The following is a 9283-nucleotide window of genomic DNA, read 5'->3' as shown; positions in this document are numbered from 1 at the left end:
AAGAAATATAAGTACCATTTACAGTTGAAAATCTCATAAATCCATTCCTGATTCAATTTCCCCCATTTACTCATTGTTTCAGGCAACTAATATTTATCAGGCATTACTAAGTGCCAGGTGCTAGTCTAGGAACGGGAGTACATCAACATATAAAACAAAATCCCTGGTTTCATGGAGCTTACACACCACAGAAGGATCACCATCCCAAATTTTTTCTCACACAGTTTTTCTCATTTATTCCATCGTATATAGCCAAAACAGTATACAAAAACAGTATTATTTTGTGTGTGTTCAAACTTTATCTAAATGGTACTTTATCAACATGCACTACATATGATTCTGCTACTTACCATATTTGCCTCACATTTTGATAATTATCTTGAGACATTTAGCTCTAGTTCACATGTTTACTACCCTAAAGCATTCCATTGTGTGGAACACCATAATTTATTCATCCATTTTTCCCTGTTGAAGAAGAGTCTATTTTGAAATTTTTCACAATTAAAAAGTATGTGTAATGAATAGCCCTTTTTCCAGTGTTGTATTCATATGGCTTCTTTCCCACTCTCACACTTGATACAATGCCTTGTTCCTAGGAGGAGCTTGGCCAATAAGTGCTCTCTTGAATGATATTCTTCTAGAGTTGATCCTAGAAATTTAATAGTGGACTACTCTAGTTTTTAGGAGAGCTCTAGACCTCTCAGCTATCTTCAAAAAAGAATTTACATAATACAAAGAGAAGATTAAAAAAAGATGCCCTATTAAAATATGAAAATTTTTTGAAAGAATTTTGGTTAATGTGCAAAACTTACTTGGGCTCCGACTAAAGATATACAGTGTTCTTACACTTTTTAATTAATCACCTTTAGCACTCTGTAGTTATTCGTATAAATCAGGTGGACTGGAGCATGATGTCCCATTTCACCTTTGGCACAAGCTTCCTTGAGTCCATCATGCCTTTATTCTTCTTACCAATGTAGTCATAATATCTATAACAGTGCTTCTCAATCCTGGCTGCCCATGAGAAGCGCATAAAAATGCATTGACTCTGGGCCTACCATCACATCAATAAAATGAAAATATCTGGGATGGGTTCAAGGGAGCAGCACATTTTTAAAAATCTCCTTGGGTGTTTCTAATTAGCAGCCACCATTGAGAACGACTGAATGAAGGAAGTGGAGATCCTCAATCGTGGGTCACAGCACAATGCTCTGTTGAGCTCTCTGCCAAATTTTGGTCAACGTTGTAAAACTTATTGGGGCTGCAACTAAAGATACATATTGTTCTTACACTTTTTAATTCACCTTTAGCACTCTGTCATTATTTGTGTAGAACCATTTACTGCCTTGTGTACTTATATACTCCCAAAGCTATGTCCTTCCATGTTCCAATAAATATGTAATCTTTCCTTGCCATTAGCTGAATGTTGGCAATGCCTCTGACTTGCAGAAAGTTGAAGGCCTTTTTGGCCCTCTACACACATCACACAAATCCTTGCTTGGCTCTGTGTTCTACCTGACAGGTATCATTCTTGTGGTATGTTTCTTCATTAGTAGAAAAAGTGAACTGCACACATTTATCAAAGTATACACAGTGTTCTCTAATCTTAAGTTCTGCAATTAGTAGAAGTATTTTCTTCAATCCTGAAATTTGTTCTTTGTTTCTATCAGTCATTGCCTTTTAATCTCTTCAAATGTATTACCCAATATTCTAGTATTCAAAATATACTGTGAACCTTGAAAGATTAAAAGCCACAATTAGAGGGTTCATTTTAGGTTGTAGGAAGAAAAGGAGGTCGAGAAGGCTTTTTCACCTTCTTTTAGTGTAGATCAGTACTTTTCAAACTGAGATCTTTTCAGGAGTTGAATAATTATAAGATTTTATAGGTTGTATTTTGATTCTAATTAAAATCATAAAATATTTACTTTAGCTTACTATGGACTATATTGAGTGCTTTCTATGTGGTAGGTACTCTGGTAAGTGTTTTATATATCTCATTAATCCTCACAACAACCATGAGATAAAGTGTCATCTCCTATCAGAGATAAAGAAAAGCACGGGACACTTACTAACATGCCCAAGGATGCACAGCTGCTAACTAATGGGGCGGAGACTTAAACCCAAGCCATGTAGTTCCCTGATCCACCTAGTAATCACTAGCCTATGCTGTTCCTTGAAGTATAAATTGAGCGGTATTACTTTGTCACCAGTAACAGAAAAAATGTCTCCAGCAGCTACATGAGCATACAGGTTTTCCAGGATCCTGTTTTCTCCCATGTTCTTGCCTCTAGAGACATAATCACCTATCCCGTCTATAGAGCTAACTCACAATCACAGGTGACTATACTTTGAAATGGGCTTAAATGTAATTGATGATTTGTGCCATATGAAGACCAACTGATACCACAGCATCTGCTCAAATACAGATTTTGCAATAGAACAAAGAAGAGTGATGTTTAGAAATGAGTCATCGCAGCTCTCTATAGCATGGACAGACAGACTCAAAAAAAAATCCATACAAGAGCAGTCAGAACCATAATTAGATTACACATGGAAATTTAACTTCAACAAAACAGCATCAGGCATCACATTTAATAATTGTTATGTTTGATTCTAACTGGTTTGTGGTTTTTCAGTATAGATAATATTTCTAAATTTATTTAGTTTTTATATGTGCATAAGATTAATAAGTAAAACAAATTTATATCTAATTTTGTTTCTGCATATTTAATATTTTAATAAAAGAATTTAAGGAAAACTATGGGATCCATGAGGAATTTTTTCCCATTTAATTGTGCTTAGCGTATTACTAAGTTCAAGAAACACTAGCATAGACCTAAGGACAAGGATGCACTAGAGTTCCCATAGTTCACACAGGGTCTAGTCCCAGTCTCCAGGGTTTGTGGCCCAAAGCCCCAGTGCTCCCTTGACCAGCCTTGTGCTCTCTGCCCAGATCTACCTACACATATTGCCTGGGACGGCTAACTGAGCATATAGGTTTTCCAGGATCTTGACTGTTCGCTCCCATTTTCTTGCCTCCAGAGACATACATAACTACCTAAGTTTTCCATAGAGTTAACCCACAATTACAGGTGTCCACACTTTGAAATGAACACCCTCATGTTCGGAGAACTTCAACTTTAACTTCGAAGATACACTGAGACCTTGAGAGAAGATTGACCCCTCTCCTCTATTGTAGACTAAGGCATCATATAATTTCTGCCTGGATAAAGGCACCAAAACATGCAGCAGAAATTGTAGTAATCTTCCCTTCTCCTGAAGCTCGCATCTGGCTCTGGACACAGAAAAGATTCATTCATTCATTCATTTACTCATTCATTTCAGAAATAATTATTAATCAGGCCATGTTCTAGATACTGAGACCTCAATGGTGAACAAAATAGACAATTCCATAGGTCAATTTCATGAGGTGATAACTGCTGGGAAGGCAACAATACAGACTAGAGACAAAAGAGGAGAGAGCTACTTTAGGTTAGATTGTCAAGAAAAATGACTCTGAGGAGGGGACATCCAACTAAATAAGAAAGAAACAGAGGTACAAATGTTAGAAAGAACTAATGCAAAAATACATTATTAACAAAATGAAGGAACATTTGAAATAGTGTTGTATTTTGTACAACTCTATTGAATAAATATAACAACCTAGATAAAATTGATAATTTCCTAGGACATCAGTAGACATAGAAAGTCTAAATAGACCAATCTCCATAGAAGAAATGAGGAATACCATAAAAAAACTTTAACACAAATTAAACAAACAAACAAACAAACAAACAAACAAACCAAGTCTAGATGTTTCCACAGGGTACTTCTACAAAACCTTTAAATATCACATAATCTCAGAGATACTTAAAATAGTCCTGAGTACAAAAAATAATAATAATAAATAAGAAAAAAATAAGAAAATCTTCAAATTTTCAAAATTTTTTCTATAAAGTTAGTACACCATTAAAACTAAAACTTGACAAATATTACAAATACCCACAGTCCAACTTCATTTACAAATATTGTTTCAAAACTCTTAAATATTCAACAATACATTAAAAATAAATTATTATCAAACAGGATTTATTTCAGGAATGTAAAGTTGCTCACTATTAGAAGCTCCATTAATATAACATATTATACTAATAGAGCTAAGGAGAAAAATCATACAATCATTCCATACATGTCAAAAAAATATTTGACAAAAAACAATACCCAGTCATGCCGAGAATATTCAGTAAAATAAGAATTGATGGATATTCTTTTAACATGATACATATATATGCCTCAGCAAAAAGCCAGCATAGAAAAACACTATAAAAAGACAAGAATGCTTTCTATCTCCACTATTTTTTAATACTGTGTTGGAGATCTTAGCCAATACAATTAGATAAGATAAAGCAATTAGAAAGATAAGAATCAGAAATGGAGAGACAGAACTAGCTGTATTTTAAGATGACATGATTATATTTAGGAAACCCAAAATAAACAATGGAAAACTACTACAAACTAAACTAAAGAAACTTTAATAAGGTAGCAGGGTACAAAACAAGCATCTAGAAATTAATACTGCTCACATACAAGAACAACAATCTGTTGGAAAATATAATGAAAGAGAAGAACAACAACAAAAGCTAGAAATAAACTTAACAAGAAATGTGTAAAATACATGAGAAAAACTAGAAAACACTACTTGAAAGACACAAAAGGAAACTTGAAAAGTTCCTACCATGTTCTTGGACAGAAGGACTCAACATCATAAAAATGTAAATTCTCCCTGACTTAGCTTATAAAATTTAATGGGTACCAATAAAATACCTTCACTTTCTTCAGGATCCTAAACAAGTCAACTACAGAGTTTATATGGAAGAAAAAAAAGACTAAATATCTGGGAATATACTGAAAAAAAGAGCAATGAAATGAAGAGCTAACTCTAGCAGCTAGTAAAACATATTATAAAAGTCTCTATGTTTAAAATCGTGGTATTGTAGCATTAAAAGACAGTTGAGTGGAATAGAATATTGTTGTGACTTTGTTAAATCAACATCAGTTAAGTGGAGTCCTGAGGTGTCAAATGTTGAGCCAACAAAATTAAACAAAATATCACAAGGAGAATTGACATAGATAAGTTTATTACCTACAGGTCCTGGAGGAAGTATATGGCATACCTCAAGAGGTCACATTCTTAACTCAAGACAGAGGCCAGACTGGGCTAAGTAGGACCTGAGGCATATGCCTTTATTAGGGAACTTGAGTGAATTGCTTTTCAGTTCCTGGGCTAAGGCAAGATTGGTCAATTCAAACCAAAAAGAATGAGGTTTTCGTAAACTCCACAGGGTCTTATCTAAGGAGCACAAAATAGGAAGGCCCTGGGAAGTAGAGGACACTGTTTATTACATGGGCCATTGGGGGCATTATACCAGGAATTTACACTTACTTGTGATTCTGCAGGCTATTATCTAGAGCATGCACTCAAGGGACTAGTGTCAGTTGAAGGCCCTGCAGACTACTTAGCCACACATATTGGATGTCAAAGCAGCAATCTTATGTACAAGTGTATCTAAACTCTCAACAAATATTTAGAAACCAAAGTGCATTAGATCTAAGCGCATTAGAAATTTAGTAGTTAATAAAGACAGAATCTCTTCAATGAAGAAAATATGGACTTGAGTTAGTATTAGGACAATTGGAGAGTCTTTTGAAAAGACATAATGGTGTTATGATCCCTTATACCAAGGTAGGTTTCAAATAAGTTAGATTTCTAAATGTAAATAATGAAATTATGTAAACACTAGAAGAAAATATAGGTAAACTCCTTTAAAACTTAGAAGCAGAGTAAATTTTCTGTATTTTCACTCAAAATCCAGGCATAATAAAATAAAAAGTCTTAGTCTTAATAAGAGATACCCAAAATAATAACAGTGAGAAACCACCTATTAGTTTAGAAAAAATTAAAACCCTGATTGTATATATTGTTAGCATGTCTCCAGAAAGATAGACGTTCTCATTCAATACTGAAGGAAATGTGAAATGATACAAATCCTGTAGAGAGAAATTTGGCAATTTACAATTATTTATGCGTTTGTCTTTTATTTAATAATCTCATATCTAGGAACCTATCTCAAAGATACGCTGGCAAAAATATACATGATTTGTAATAGCAAAAAACTGGAAAAATCCAAATGTTTAACAGAAAACTGATTAACACACTATAACATATGCACAAACTATGGTACTAGAAAGCTATACAAAAGAATAAGAAAAATATCTATGTATTGAAATGAAATTGTTTCTAGGTATATTTAAAATAAAATAAGAAAGATGTAGAGGAGCATAGTAAGTGAAATAAGCCAGACAGAAAAGGTTGAAAATCACATGATATCACTTATATGTGGGATATAAACCTAAAAGCAACAAATGAACAGGACAAACAAACAGAGACTCACGGACATGGACAATGAACTAGTGGTTACCAAAGGGGAAGGGTTGAGGGAGGGGGACGGGGAAAAATAAAATGTTAAAAAATAAACAAGCAAACAAACAAATAAATAAATAAAAAGAATGGTTCACTTTGCAGATCAATCAGTGATAAAACACATTAACAAAATAAAGGATAAAATCGTGATTATCTTAATAGATGCAGAAAAAAGAATATGACAAAATACAACTTACTTTAATGATTAAAAAAACTCAAAAATTGGGTATGAAAAGAACGTACATCAGTATAATGATAGCCATATACAACAAACCCATAACCAACATCACATCCATTGGTGAAAGATTGAAAGCCTTTCCTCCGAGACCAGGAATAAGACAAAAGTGCCCACTATCACCACTTCTATTCAGCATAGCTCTGGAAATCCTAAAGCAATCAGGCAAAACAAAGATATAAAAAGCATTCAAATCAGAAAAGAAAAAAGTAAAACTGTACTTATTTGAGGATGATATGATCTTATATATAGAAAATCCTAGACTCCACAAAACGATTGTTAGAATTAATTAACAAATTTAGTAAAGTTGCAGTATATAAAATCACCAAATGAAAGTCAATTGCATTTCTACAGACTGTCAATGAAATATCTGAAAAAGAAATTTTTAAAAATTTCTATTCAAAATAGCATCAGAAACAATAAAATGCTTAGGAATGAATTTAACCAAGGAAATAAAGTATCTGTACAATGAAAACTATAATGCTTTAATGAAAGAACTTGAAGACTACACAAACAAAGGAAAGATCGCTCATGTACATGGATTGGGAGAATACTGTTAAAATATCATACTACCCAAAGCCATTTATAGATTCAATGCAATCTCTACCAAAAATCCAATGGCAAATTTTATTATGAGAATTTTTAAGATCTACTCTTTAGCAACTTTCAAATATACGATTTGTAACTATATATGATGATGAGTGTTAACTAGATTTGTTGTGGTGATCATTTCACAGCATATACAAATATCAAATCATTATGTTACACTCCTGCAACTATTAGAATGTTTAATGTCAGTTATAGCAAAGAATAAAATACAAAAAAAAAACACAGAAATAGAAACACAGCAATCATAAAATTCATATGGAACTATAAAAGAACCCAAGTAGCTAAAGTCATCCTGAGAAAGAAGAACAAAGCTGGAGGCATCATACTTCCTGACTTCAAATTATCCTACAAAGTTATTCTAGTCAAAACAGAAGGTACTAACATAAATCTGACACATAGACAAATGGAACAGAATCAAGAGCCCAAAAATAAACCCACACTTATATAGTCAACTAATGTTTGACAAGGGAGCCAATACCAATCAATAGGGAAAGGATAGTCTCTTCAATAAATTGCACTGGGAAAGGTGGATAATCTACGCAGAAAAATTAAATTAGACCCCTATCTCACACCACTCACAAAAATTATCTTGATATGGATTAAAGTCTTAAACATACGACCTAAAACTCTACAACTCCTAGAAGGAAACATAGGAAAAGCTCCTTGATATTTGTCTGGGAAACAATTTTTTGGATATGACATCAAAAGCACAAGAAACAAAAGCAAAAATAAATAAGCAGGACTACATCAGACTAAAAAGTTTCTGCGCATAAAAGAAACCATCAACAAAATGAAAAGGCAACCTACAAAATTGGAGAAAATATTTGCAATCCATGTATCTGATAAGTGGTTAATATCTACCTAAAATATATAAAAACTCATACAACTCAGCAACAACAAAAATCTAATTTAAAAATAGAGGAACTGAGAAAACATTTCCAAACAAGACATACAAATGGCCAATAGTAGATACATAAAAAGTTACTTGACATCATTAATTATCAAAGAAATGTAAATCAAAACCAAAATGAGATGTCATATCATATCTGTAAGAATGACCATCACCAAAAAGACAAGAGATAATAAGTGTTGGCAAGGATGTGGAGAAAAGGGAATCCTTTTGTACTGTTGGTGGGAATCTAAATAAATATTTATTTAAACATGAAGTAAATCATCTATAGGGAGAAAAACTCACTATTTTTGCAATACCTTTCTACAACATGAATACGACCATTTTCTGCTTTAATTTAAAAATGACACTATCAAATTCTTAAATGATATTATGACATCTTTCTGGCTTTGCCTCCATGTAAACAGAAAGATAGACTCTACACTGACAATATCCCATATTTGCTGCCGAGCTTATAATACTTGTATAATAAATTGAAGAGGAAAAAACACCAACTCGGTTCAATAGAAACTGAGAATAAACATGAATAATTATGTGTCCTGATTCTGTCATCTTATAAATATATATAATAGATATTCAGTCTTACCCACAACCCATAAAAGATCAATTCCTAAAATCATGGAATGTTTACTTTCCATAAAATTTTAGAGTTTCATCATTAGCTATGATGAAACTCTAAAATTTTATGGAAAGTAAACATTTTTATGATATGTAAATTAGTTTCAGAATTTACTATAATTTTTGACAGTGATAGATGACACTCATAGGAAACCAATGATAGATGAGACCATAAAATGACCATATTATCCAGGAGAGTAAAGAACAGGCATAATTACTAGGTCCTCTAAACTGGAAGGCACCCAAGAATCTCTTTTGGCAAGAGACTAAAGGGGTGGAAATTAATCCACTGGTCAGTGTAATCATTTCCTAGGACTTCCATAACAAGATCCCATACACTGCATGCCTTAAACAACAATAATTTATTGTCTCACAGTTCTAGAGGCTAGAAGTTCAAGACCAAAGTGTCAGCAGGGTTAGTTTGTTCTGA

The sequence above is a fragment of the Pteropus alecto genome, unplaced genomic scaffold, assembly GCF_000325575.1.
Source record: "Pteropus alecto unplaced genomic scaffold, ASM32557v1 scaffold88, whole genome shotgun sequence".
NCBI lineage: Eukaryota > Metazoa > Chordata > Mammalia > Chiroptera > Pteropodidae > Pteropus > Pteropus alecto.
The sequence above is the reverse complement of the archived record's forward strand: the minus strand, read 5'-3'. Positions refer to the sequence as shown.